General features: G+C 43.9%; 1 pseudogene; it reads right to left on the bottom strand.

The window, feature by feature from the left end:
* Window positions 1-336: 336 nt before the first annotated feature.
* The window catches only part of LOC133361323 (zinc finger protein 721-like), a 104747-nt pseudogene continuing 91799 nt past the window's right edge, over window positions 337-13284 (bottom strand).

The following is a 13284-nucleotide window of genomic DNA, read 5'->3' as shown; positions in this document are numbered from 1 at the left end:
CTAACGACTACAATGAACCCTCTCACAACCAGTGCTCACCACACCACTTCGGCAAGTAATCCGATAACATTACAAACCACCACTGTGCACGTGATTAAACTCTCACAAACTGTAAAACTAAAATAGTCAAAATTACACACAAAAGTACTCGATACGGCTTAATAGGTATAGCCACATGACATAATATTGTTTCAGTCACCCCGAGTTCTCGGGTTGATCCTCGAGCCACTCCATTACATCCAACCATCTCTCGGGATCCAACTGCATGGGATCGATAGTGGAATTATCTTCAGGAATCATTGCAGCACCTTGAATTCCACCTTTTGATTTCAGCTTCCTATCATTGTGGACCTTCTGATGCCTGTTCATGTTTGATGACTGTGAAAATGCCTCCCCACACACAGAGCACAAGAATGGCTTCTCGCCCGTCTGCGTTCTCTGGTGACGCTGAAGATGTGATGACCGTGCAAATGTCTGCCCACACACAGAGCAAAGGAATGGCTTCTCGCCCGTGTGTGTTCTCTGATGAGTTTGAAGAGTTGATTCCTGTGCAAATATCTTCCCACATACAGGGCACAGGAATAGCTTCTCGCCCGTGTGTGTTTTCTGGTGACTCTGAAGAGTTGATGACCGTGCAAATGCCTTCCCACACACAGAGCACGGGAATTGCTTCTCGCCAGTGTGTGTTCTCTGGTGACTCTGAAGATGTGATGGCCGGGAAAAGGACTTCCCACACACAGGGCAATTGAATGACTTCTTGCCTCTGTGTGCGTGGGGCTGTGGAGAGCGTCTCTGCTCCATGTGAGCGTAGTAACAGCAGCGGTGTTATCGAGTCAAAAGTACGCTATCGGCCGCAAGGATGTTTAGCGTTGAGTTTTGGATTTTGTTAACTGCTAAAACAAGAACGACACTCGCGTCTAACCGAGACGCAAAAAAATACCGCTAATTTGACGACGAACACGTTTAAGAGTTTATCCGCGAAAATAGAAACTTACTTGGAGATTCACGGTATATCGATGTCTGGAACCCGTCTGAAGATGTCGCCACGAACTCTCCCGACGCAAAGTCGCCTAACTGTCGACGCAGCAATTGTGCTCGCCAGGCTGCGTTGTCTCGCGGTTGAAGGGTGATCAGCAGACCGACGAGTCGAGCGTCCAACCTCGTCAAGTTCCCTCTCGAAATGGCATTGAGCTCTGCTTCTGAGCCGCCTTATAACTCCCCCCTCGGATCCAATCCTTTGTCTTTCAGGATATTTGCATTCGATTGTTAATTTTGGAAGGTACAATCCGCATGTTTATTAACATACCGAAGGGTAATGTGCCCATTGTGCTTCATGCATGAATATGTAAGTGCATCTCAGTGTGTAATTGTGCGCATATTTTGAATAAATCGGATTAGCGCTGGAAAACACGTTCCCCATGCCCTCCATTGTCCTCGATTTAAAGTGAATGCAGCCCCGTGGCGTTGCCAAAAAAATCGCCGAGCTTCGGGAGTGAGCACGTACAGACGCGTAGTGACCACACTTACAACACTATCACTCTAACATCAGTTACCAAAATCCGATCTGGTACATGGTCTCCGCTTGGTCTGGTTTGTATCCGTCATAACTCTGGAGACAAACAGCGAGGCATGTTTTGGCCAGCCACCACCTCGTTTGCCAACGCGACTTTAATAGCTGCTCTCAAACAACACTATCACCAATTGTGGTTTACAGGCTAGGCTGTTAAGCGGACAATCAGTCTTTTTGGGCAAGGCGCATGGGATAATACACACCTCTGTTATCCCGAAACACAATATACAGCATCGGTAAGGCTGCCTTGTTGGGGAGATGTCGTTTGGGTAAGGTGCTGTCACTGGAGTTAGGCGATGTGACTGGGTTATCACACGGATTCCGAAAAGCAGCTTAGACGATACGATCCACTGCGCTCCATCTCCCCACATGAACGACGACATTCTGAGTTTTAAAAAAGTTGAATATATATTTTAAATACGTTTTTTTTAATAATGTTTATTGTATCTATGTTACAATGTGTGATTGTTATACTCTTTATTTGTGTATACTGTATATACTTATATGGCTATTAGATTCCACTGATACGACACATTCATCCAACAGTGGAAAGTGTGATTCTAATACGACGAGTGGGATTCGAATAATTGTAATTCGATTCTAATCCTGCATATCCTACCCCCGGTTGGCATATCAACTTACCATACGTACAACCACAGTGTGATTCTAATTAGCTCAGTGCGATTCTAATGATTAGTATGCGATTATAATCCCACGCCTCCAATTATGTGGTTCTGCACTATAACAGTTAATCGTATTATCAAGCGTTACAATGGATAGGTTGTAGTTCATAGGTTATAATATTATATTTCACTATGTTAGAGTTTAACATGTGAGAGTTTACAATGTCAGAGTTGATCAAGAGCGTCAATCTTGATCGACGCAGAAGCAAATACAGCAGCAGCAACATCACATTTCTAGGGCGACGCAGCTACTTCTGATTCTGCTGCTTCCGCTGCTCAGATATTTGTTGCCATGCCCTGCTCTCGCGGGACCCCACACGTCTTTGGAAATGATTGAGATGAAGATGCCTGAGCTGATAATTAAATTAATAAAGAGTACTTTGTTTGTGTGTAGGTCTGTGTCATCGGGGATCAGCGAACACTGCTTATGAATGAACTCGCACACCTTTATGACCGACATTGTACTAATTTGGTTGATCGAGACGAACAAGGCACGTGCCATGTCCAGACGAACTGATATTAACAATATTGTCCTTAAATATAATGCTAACACTGGATTAACGTTAACACTGGATTAAACATGCACATTTTAAACCCTGCCTAGCATTTATGACTAACGATTCGCATTTGCACATAACATATATTCAAGCACAGTAAAATGCGCATACGAACATATTGTTACTAGAATAATTTTAATGCGATTCTAACCCTGCAAACCCCCTACTGTTCGCATATCCGTCCCCCGATTCGATTGAACGTATACTTTACAAACATATGAGCGATTAAAATGCTTCTAATGACATTCTCATACCGTAACTCCGTTTATGGTGGAATCTATTATAAAAAAATTTTTTAAGTCGTTTAATGTTTAGTGTTATTGTTCATAGTGTTATCAGTTTACATGTTATAGAGTACAGGTGATCCCCCGTATACTTCGGGTTTCGGGACCAGAAGGTTGTGAAACGATTAGCAAGCCGCTAATTAAAAGAACACGGGGCGGCGGGAACACGTGCTTCCATGGGCGGTCGTAGACAGGTTGTATTGCCCAAAGGTGACACCGGGTACGTCCCCCAAGTTGCTCCGCCCACGGCGGCGACAGGTAGAAGTCATGGAGGTGAAATGGCCGCAGTGTGTACGCATGTAGTTATGTCCGTCCCAACCCAGACAGCTCATCCCCATGTCCTGTACAGCCCAAGTCTGGTGTGTCCGACGTGGTGGGGCACTCGGCAACGGAAACCGTACGCCAAAAGGAAATGTGTTGTGGCGCCCACAGTTTCCGAGCCCCTGAGGCCCGGGGTGCCTCAAGGATCCGCCACGTGCGAGGATCCAGTGCCTGGAGCCTGGTCATATTCTTCAAAAGAAGCCAGGGACCTGCCTAATCCTTCAAGGCTGTGGTGCGAACCCTTGACGCCCCGAAATGCACAAGATTCTACCATGGGCGCGGGACGGGCGTCGAGAACCAGGTCAAAATGCGCAAGGTTGCGCTTGTAGGCTCCACGCAAAATATCAATGCTGTATATTATTAACTAGCAGTAGTACCCGGCGTTGCCCGGGTGAAAAATATATTTCTTAATAACCTTACATATATACACACCCTCACCACTCAGCACTCACCCTCACCATTCACCCTCACCACTCTCCCTCACCACTCTCCCTCACCACTCATCCTCACCAATAACACCCTCACCACTCTCCCTCACCACTCATCCTCAGCAATCACACCCTCACGAATCACCACTCACCCTCAACACTCACCCTCACCACTCACCCTCACCATTCACCCTCACCTCTCTCCCTCACCACTCATCCTCACCAATCACACCCTCACCAATCACCACTCACCCTCACCACTCACCACTCACCCTCACCATTCACCCTCACCACTCTCCCTCACCACTCTTCCTCACCACTCTCCCTCACCACTCATCCTCACCAATAACACCCTCACCACTCTCCCTCACCACTCATCCTCACCAATCACACCCTCACCAATCACCACTCACCCTCAACACTCACCCTCACCACTCACCCTCACCATTCACCCTCACCTCTCTCCCTCACCACTCATCCTCACCAATCACACCCTCACCAATCACCACTCACCCTTACCACTCACCACTCACCCTCACCATTCACCCTCACCACTCTCCCTCACCACTCTTCCTCACCACTCTCCCTCACCACTCATCCTCACCAATAACACCCTCACCACTCTCCCTCACCACTCATCCTCACCAATCACACCCTCACCAATCACCACTCACCCTCACCACTCACCACTCACCCTCACCATTCACCAGAGAGATTTGCGATTTTATATATATAGATTCTGACCTTACTCCCTCCGTTTGATGCTGCTAATCCTGCATAATGCATGGACATAATGACTTTGAACCCCTCGCCAAACCTCCTACGCAGTTCACAAGTAGTGCTAATCGCACATCTGCATTTGCCATAAATATGCTAAATTCCTCTTGATATGCAAATTATTTTGTAAAGACGCTCTTCGCTCCTCCATCCCAGCATAAATAGTCGCTCCAAGCCTGGAGCGTGACATACAGACTCTGTCTACTTGACGGACCTGTTCTCCACCTGAGGACGGCTGCTTGCGTTGTGGCCGAAACGTCGTGAGAATTATTTAATTATGTTTTATTTTTATTATTTTATTACTTCCCTTCTACGTGACTTTACCGAAAGAACCAAGAAGATGTATATTGCTATTCGGTGCCATTGCGATGTAACATTCTACCAGCAGTGGGCAGCTTGATTCTAATACGACCATGGTGCTATTTTAATAATTTTGATGCAATTCTGAATCTGGCACCACCCAGGCCGCATTTACGACTCCCGATGTGCATCTACATTTAACATACATTCTAGCTCAGTGTAATTCTAATACTACCAAAGTGTGATTCTAATCATTTTAATCCGATCATAATCCTGCACCCCCCAATTCGCATATCCGACCACCGGTTCGCATGTCCAAAGGCCATAGATGCATATTACATTCGTACATACGAGCACAGTTCGCTTGCACGTACACTATACATACATATGCGCAGAGTGTGATTCTAATACAATCACATTGTAATTCTAATTCTTGAAATGAGATTATAATACCGTACCTCTGTTTTTGGTGTTATAAATGATGAAACTAGTTTATAGTATTTTAATGTTTCGTGTTATCGTTTATAGTGTTACAGTTCACATGTCTTAGCGTACAGGATTCCCTGTATACTTGATGATTAGGGACCGTAACGTTGTGAATCGATAAATAATGGGGCCCTTTCCCCTCCAGGAACACATGTTAATGGGGAGACAGCCAAGATGCTGCCGGTTAAGGGCAGATGTGTGACGAAGATCCTCCACCTGAAACTCGCTTAAAACACGTTGTTGAAATGAATACATAAACGGACACACATTTGTTTAAAAAAATCGTTTTTATTCATCTGCAATCATTTTAAGTCAAAACTCGAACCGAATGTATTATGTCCTATGTTCACACATTTCCAGTACCATGCAAACCATTTCCGTTCCAGGAATACCAACGCGTTAAAGTATCATTCCCCATTATTTCCTTATTAGTTCACCACATTTGTTCACTGTGCGTCTATGTTGAAGTCAAGGCCATATATCCAACGAACGCGTCATCAATGTACATCCTGAAATCAGCTATCTAAAATCGATTAATACCAATCAAAAAAAGCCATACACATGAAAAAAATCTTTAAAATGTTGAGTAAAGATGTATCTACAGACGCATTCCAACTTTAGCTCAACAGGAACACCAAACGACTATAATTGAACCCTCTCACCACCAGTACTCATCACACCACTTCAGCAAGTAATCCGATAACATTACAAACTACCACTGTGCACGTCATTAAACTCTCAAAAATTACACACAAAAGTACTCGGTACGGCTTAATAGGTATAACCACATGCAACATTATATTTCAGTCACCCCGAGCTCTCGGTTTGATCCTCGAGCCACTCCATTACATCCAGCCATCTCTCGGGATCCAACTGCATGGGATCGAAGGTGGAAACTTCTTCAGGACTCATTGCAGCACCTTGAATTTCAGCTTTTGATTTCAGTTTCCTATCATTGTGAACCTTCTGATGCCTGTTCATGGTTGATGAGTCTGCAAATGTCTTCCCACACACAGGGCACAGGAAAGGCTTCTCGCCCGTGTGTGTTCTCTGATGACTATGAAGAGTTGATGAGTCTGCAAATGTCTTCCCACACACAGCGCACAGGAATGGCTTCTCGCCCGTGTGTGTTCTCTGATGACTATGAAGATTTGATGACTTGGAAAATGTCTTCCCACACACAGGGCACAGGAATGGCTTCTCGCCCGTGTGTGTTCTCTGATGACTATAAAGAGTTGATGAGTCTGCAAATGTCTTCCCACACACAGGGCACAGGAAAGGCTTCTCGCCCGTGTGTGTTCTCTGATGACTATGAAGAGTTGATGAGTCTGCAAATGTCTTCCCACACACAGCGCACAGGAATGGCTTCTCGCCCGTGTGTGTTCTCTGATGACTATGAAGATTTGATGACTTGGAAAATGTCTTCCCACACACAGGGCACAGGAATGGCTTCTCGCCCGTGTGTGTTCTCTGATGACTATGAAGAGTTGATGAGTCTGCAAATGTCTTCCCACACACAGGGCACAGGAATGGCTTCTCACCCGTGTGTGTTCTCTGATGACTATGAAGATTTGATGACTTGGAAAATGTCTTCCCACACACAGGGCACAGGAATGGCTTCTCGCCCGTGTGTGTTCTCTGATGACTATGAAGAGTTGATGAGTCTGCAAATGTCTTCCCACACACAGGGCACAGGAATGGCTTCTCGCCCGTGTGTGTTCTCTGATGACTATGAAGATTTGATGACTTTGAAAATGTCTTCCCACACACAGAGCACAGGAACGGCTTCTCGCCCGTGTGTGTTCTGTGGTGTTTCTTAAGATGTGATGACCGTGAAAAGGACTTCTCACACACAGAGCAATTGAATGGCTTCTTGCCTCCGTGTGCGTGGGGCTGTGGAGAGCCTCTCTGCTCCATGTGAGCGTAGTAACAGCAGCGGTGTTATTGAGTCAAAAGTACGCTATTGGCCCCAAGGATGTTTAACGTTGAGTTTTGGATTTTGTTAACTGCTAAAACAAAAACGACACTCGCGTCTAACCGAGAGAAAAAACAAATCCCGCTAATTTGACGACGAACACGTTTAAGAATTTATCCGCGAAAATAGACACTTACTTGGAGATTCACGGTATATCGATGTCTGAAACCCGTCTGAAGATGTCGCCACGAACTCTCCCGACCCAAAGTCGCTTAACTGTCGACTCAGCAATTGTGCTCGCCAGGCTGCGTTGTCTCGCGGTTGAAGGGCGATCAGCAGAGCGACGAGTCGAGCGTCCAACCTCATCAAGTTCCCTCTCGAAATGGCATTGAGCTCTGCTTCTGAGCCGCCTTATAACTCCCCCCCTAGGATCCAATCCTTTGTCTTTCAGGATATTTGCATTCGATTGTTAATTTTGGAAGGCACAATCCGCATGTCTATTAACATACCGAAGAATAATGTGCCCATTGTGCTTCGTGCATTAATATGTACGTGCATCTCAGTGTGTAATTGTGCGCTTATTTTGAATAAATGGAAAAACATTGTCCTCCATTTAAAGTGAATGCAGAGAAATTAGCATGTAACTTTAGAAAAGGAAGAGAGCGGCCTTCTCGACGAGGGAGTGAAACCCAATAGGTAATATTCTTTTACAGCGTTACAATGGATAGGTTGTAGTTCATAGGTTATAATATTATGTTTCACTATGATAGAGCTTAACATGTGAAAGTATACAATATCAGAGTTGATCAAATGCGACAATCAAGGGCGTCAAGCGGGTGAGTTTGATCAGAGGCTTTAATCAAAGGCGTCATCCCATCACGGAACACCACCTCCCTGCGTTTATTACAGCAACAGAAGCAACTACAGCAGCAACAACAGCAGCGACAACAATAGCAGCAACATCACATTTCGAGGGCGACGCAGCTACTTCCGATTCTGCTGCCCAGCTTTTTGTAGTCGGGACCTGCTCTCGCAGGACCCCACACGTCTTTGGAAATGATTGCGATGATCATGTCTGAGCTGATAATTAAGTCACTCAAGATTACTTTGTTTAACCATAACTTTAGGTAGGTTAGTGTCATAAGGGCTCTGTGAATACTACTCATGAATGAAATCACACTCCTGTATGACCGACATTGTAATAATTTTGGTTGATCGAGTAGAACAAGTCACATGACATGTCCAGACGAATTATTATCAACAACAATGTCGTTAAATATGATGCTAAAATAAATGTTAACACTGGATTAAACGTGTACCTCTTAACCCCTCCCTCGCATTTACGACTGACGATTTGCATTTGCACGTAACATACATTCAAGCACAGTGAAATGCTAATACAACAATATTGTTATTCTAAAATGTGAATGCGATTCTTGCCCTGTACCCCCCACAGTTCACATATCCGACCCCCGGTTCGATTTAACAGATAATTTACATACATGTGTAGAGTGCGATTGTAATACTTCTAATGAGATTTAAATACCGTACCTCCGTTTATGGTGCTATAAATTATAAAAACAGTTGATATTTTTATTGTCGTTTAATGTTGAGTGTTATTGTTTATAGTGTTATCAGTTTACGTGTTTTTAAGTACAGGTGATTCCCGGTATACTTCGGTATTCTGGACCTGAACGTCGCGAAACGATTCATAACGAGGACCTTTCCCCACCAGAGCGCAAGCCGCTAATGAAAAGAACTCGGGCCGGCGGGAACACGTGCTTCCATGGTTGGTCGGGGACAGGGCATGGTTGTATTGCCTACAGATGCCACCGGGAAAATCCAAGTTGCTCCGCCCATGGCGGGGACAGGTAGAGGTCATAGAGGTGGGTGATGTAAAGACAGTGCGTCAACTAAGGGACAAGTGGTGACAACAAGATAGAGAGAGTTCGAGAAGGGAAGGCGAGACCAAGTGTGGGCGGAGGTTCACGGCGAGAATGAGAGAGGGGGAGGAACGAGGTTTGGGGCTGTGTTGGCTGGTTGCTGTCTCGTCGTCGTCGTTGCTATATCGTGACGCCTGGGGTCTGAAACCGCGTTAAAGGCTACATAAAAGAATCCTCTGCAGTATGAGTTCGGAGTCATTACAATTGTAACGATTCATTATTTCACGGGCTAATATTGGGTTTGTGCGATTATTTTACATATTCATACTGAATATTGTTATTTGATGCCATTGAGATGGAACATTCATCCAGAAGTGGACAGCTTGATCCTAATACCACCAAAGTGTTATTCAAATAATTATAATCCCATCCTGATCCTGCACCTTCCGTTTCACATATCCCACCCTTGGTTCGCACGTCCATATTACATACATACATGTTACATGCATACATACTACATAGAGACATATCTCATGCATACATATTACATACAGACATGTTACATACATACATATTACATTCATGCATGTTACATACAGACATGTTACATACTCACGAGCATAGTATGATTCTTAGAGGACCACGGTGTGAAGCAAAGAATTCGAATGAGATTCGAATATCACACTTGTTTATGATGTTATTTTATAGCGTTATAATGTATCGCTGTTAGCTTATATTGTTAGAGTTCACAACATTATAGTTTACTATAACACTAGTTTGTAGTGTTATTTTAAAGCGTTACAGTGTATAGCTCATAGTTTGAAGGTTATATTGTTAGAGTTTATAATGTTAGGGTATACATGTGAGTTTACAATTTGAGAGTTTGTGGACGTGCCCTGTTCTCGTGGGACCCGACACGGATTTGGAAATGATTGCTATGATCATGTTTGAGCTGGGATGAGCGACTAAAGTTTAACGTTGTTTAATCATAGCGGTGTGTAGGTTAGTGTCATCGGGGCTTAGTGAATACTACCCATGAATGAACTCATACTTCTTAACATGTTATAGAGTTCAGTTTATCCCCGACATACTTTGGGAATAGGGACTGGTACGTTGATGAACGATTAACTACGGGGACCTTTCCCCTCAAGGAACACGTGTTAATCGGGTAGACAGCCAAGATGCTGCCGGTTAAGGGCACAATTGTGTGACGGAGATCCTCCACCTGAAATTCTCTGAACATGTTTTTGCTAGGAACATTATGAAATAAAGAACGGACAAACATTTGTTAAAATTTATTCATCTGCAATAATTTTTAAGTCAAAACTCGAAGGGAATATTTATTATGTTCTATGTTCACACATTTCCAGTACAATGCAAACCATTTCCGTTCCAGGAATACCAAAGCGTTAAAGTATCATTCCCCATGATTTCCGTATTAGTTCACCACATGTGTTCACTGTGCGTCTATGTTGAAGTCAAGGCCATATATCTAACGAACGCGTCATCAATGTACATCCTGAAATCGGCTATCTTAAGTCGATTAATACCAACCAAAAAAAGCTATGTACTAAAAAAACCGTTTAAAATGTTGAATAAAGATGTACCTACAGACGCATTCCAACTTTAGCTCAACAGGAACACTTAACGACTAAAATTGAACCCTCTCACAACCAGTGCACTTCACACCACTTCGGCAAGTAATCCGATAACATTACAAACCACCACTGGGCACGTCATTAAACTCTCAAAAACTGTAAAACTAAAATGGTAAAAATAACGCACAAAAGTACTCGATATGGCTTAATAGGTGTAACCACATGCAATATTATGTTTCAGTCACCCCGAGCTCTCGGTTTGATCCTCGAGCCACTCCATTACATCCAGCCATCTCTCGGGATCCAACTGCATGGGATCGAATGTGGAAACTTCTTCAGCTTTTGATTTCAGTTTTCTATCATTGTGGACCTTCTGATGCCTGTTAAGATTTGACGACTGTGCAAATGCCTTCCCACACACAGAGCACAGGAACGGCTTCTCGCCCGTGTGTGTTCTCTGGTGTCTCTGAAGATGTGATGGCCATGAAAAGGACTTCTCACAGACAGAGCAATTGAATTGCTTCTTGTCTCCGTGTGCGTGGGGCTGTGGAGAGCGTCTCTGCTCCATGTGAGCGTAGTAACAGTAGCGGTGTTATCGAGTCAAAAGTACGCTATCGGCCGCAAGGATGTTTAGCGTCGAGTTTTGGATTTTGTTAACTGCTAAAACAAGAACGACGCTCGCGTCTAACCGAGACGCAAAAAAATCCCGCTAATTCAACGACGAAAACGTTTAAGAGTTTATCCGCGAAAAAAGACACTTACTTGGAGATTCACGGTATATCGATGTCTGGAACCCGTCTGAAGATGTCGCCACGAACTCTCCCGACGCAAAGTCGCCTAACTGTCGACACAGCAATTGTGCTCGCCAGGCTGCGTTGTCTCGCGGTTGAAGGGCGATCAGCAGAGCGACGAGTCGAGCGTCCAACCTCATCAAGTTCCCTCTCGAAATGGCATTGAGCTCTGCTTCTGAGCCGCCTTATAACTCCCCCCCTAGGATCCAATCCTTTGTCTTTCAGGATATTTGCATTCGATTGTTAATATTGGAAGGTACAATCCGCATGTCTATTAACATACCGAAGAGTAATGTGCCCATTGTGCTTCATGCATGAATATGTAAGTGCATCTCAGTTTGTAATTGTGCGCTTATTTTGAATAAATGAAAAAACATTGTCCTCGATTTAAAGTGAATGCAGCCCCGTGACGTTCCCAAAAACCGCCAAGCTTCGGGAGTGAGCACGTACAGATGCGTAGTGACCACACTTGCAATACAATCACTCTAACATTAGTAACCAAAATCCGATCTGGTACATGGTCTCCGCTTTGTCAGGTTTGTATCCGTCATCACTCAGGAGACAAACAGCGAGGCATGGTTTGGCCAGCCACCACCTCGTTTGCCGCAAGCGACTTTAATAGCTGCTCTCAAACAACACTGTCACCAATGGTTGTTTACAGGCTAGGCTGTTAAGCGGACAATCAGTCGTTTTGGGCAAAACGTATGGGGTAAGACACACCTCTGTTATCCCATAAACACAATACACAGCATCGGTAAGGCTGCCTTGTTGGGGAGATGTAGTTTGGGTAAGGTGCTGTCACTGGAGTTAGGCGATGTGACTGGGTTATCACACGGATTCCGAAAAGAAGCTTAGACGATACGATCCACTGCGCTCCATCTCCCCACATGAACGACGACATTCTGAGTTTTAAAAAAGTGGAATATATATTTTAAATACGTTTTTTTTAAAATAATGTTTATTGTATCTACGTTACAATGTGTGATTGTTATACTCTTTATTTGTGTATACTGTATATACTTATATGGCTATTCGATTCCATTGATACGACACATTCATCCAACAGTGGAATGCATCTTTAGTTAGATCTTTTCTCAACATTTTAAACGGGTTTTTTTTCAAGCATATAGCTTTTTTTGGTTGGTATTAATCGACTTTAGATAGCCGATTTCAGGATGTACATTGATGACGCGTTCGTTGGATATATGGCCTTGCCTTCAACATAGACGCACAGTGAACAAATGTGGTGAACTAATAAGGAAATAATGGAGAATGATTCGTTAACGCTTTGGTATTCCTGGAACGGATATGGTTTGCATTGTATTGTAACTGTTTGAACATAGGACATAATACATTCGGTTCGAGTTTTGACTTTAAAATGATTGCAGATGAATAAAAACGTTTTTTTAACAAATGTGTGTCCGTTTATTTATTCATATCAACAACGTGTTTTAAGCGAGTTTCAGGTGGAGGATCTTCGTCACACACATCTGCCCTTAACCGGCAGCATCTTGGCTGTCTCTCCATTTAACATGTGTCCCTGGAGGGGATAGGGCCCCATTATTTATCGATTCACAACGTTACGGTCCCTAATCATCAAGTACACAGGGAATCTTGTACGCTAAGACACGTGAACTGTAACACTATAAACGATAACACGAAACATTAAAATACTATAAACTAGTTTAATC

The sequence above is a fragment of the Lethenteron reissneri genome, chromosome 72 (assembly GCF_015708825.2).
Source record: "Lethenteron reissneri isolate LAM-NWPU_2019-01 chromosome 72, ASM1570882v1, whole genome shotgun sequence".
Taxonomy (NCBI): Eukaryota; Metazoa; Chordata; class Hyperoartia; order Petromyzontiformes; family Petromyzontidae; genus Lethenteron; species Lethenteron reissneri.
This window is presented reverse-complemented; position numbering and strand designations above follow the sequence as displayed.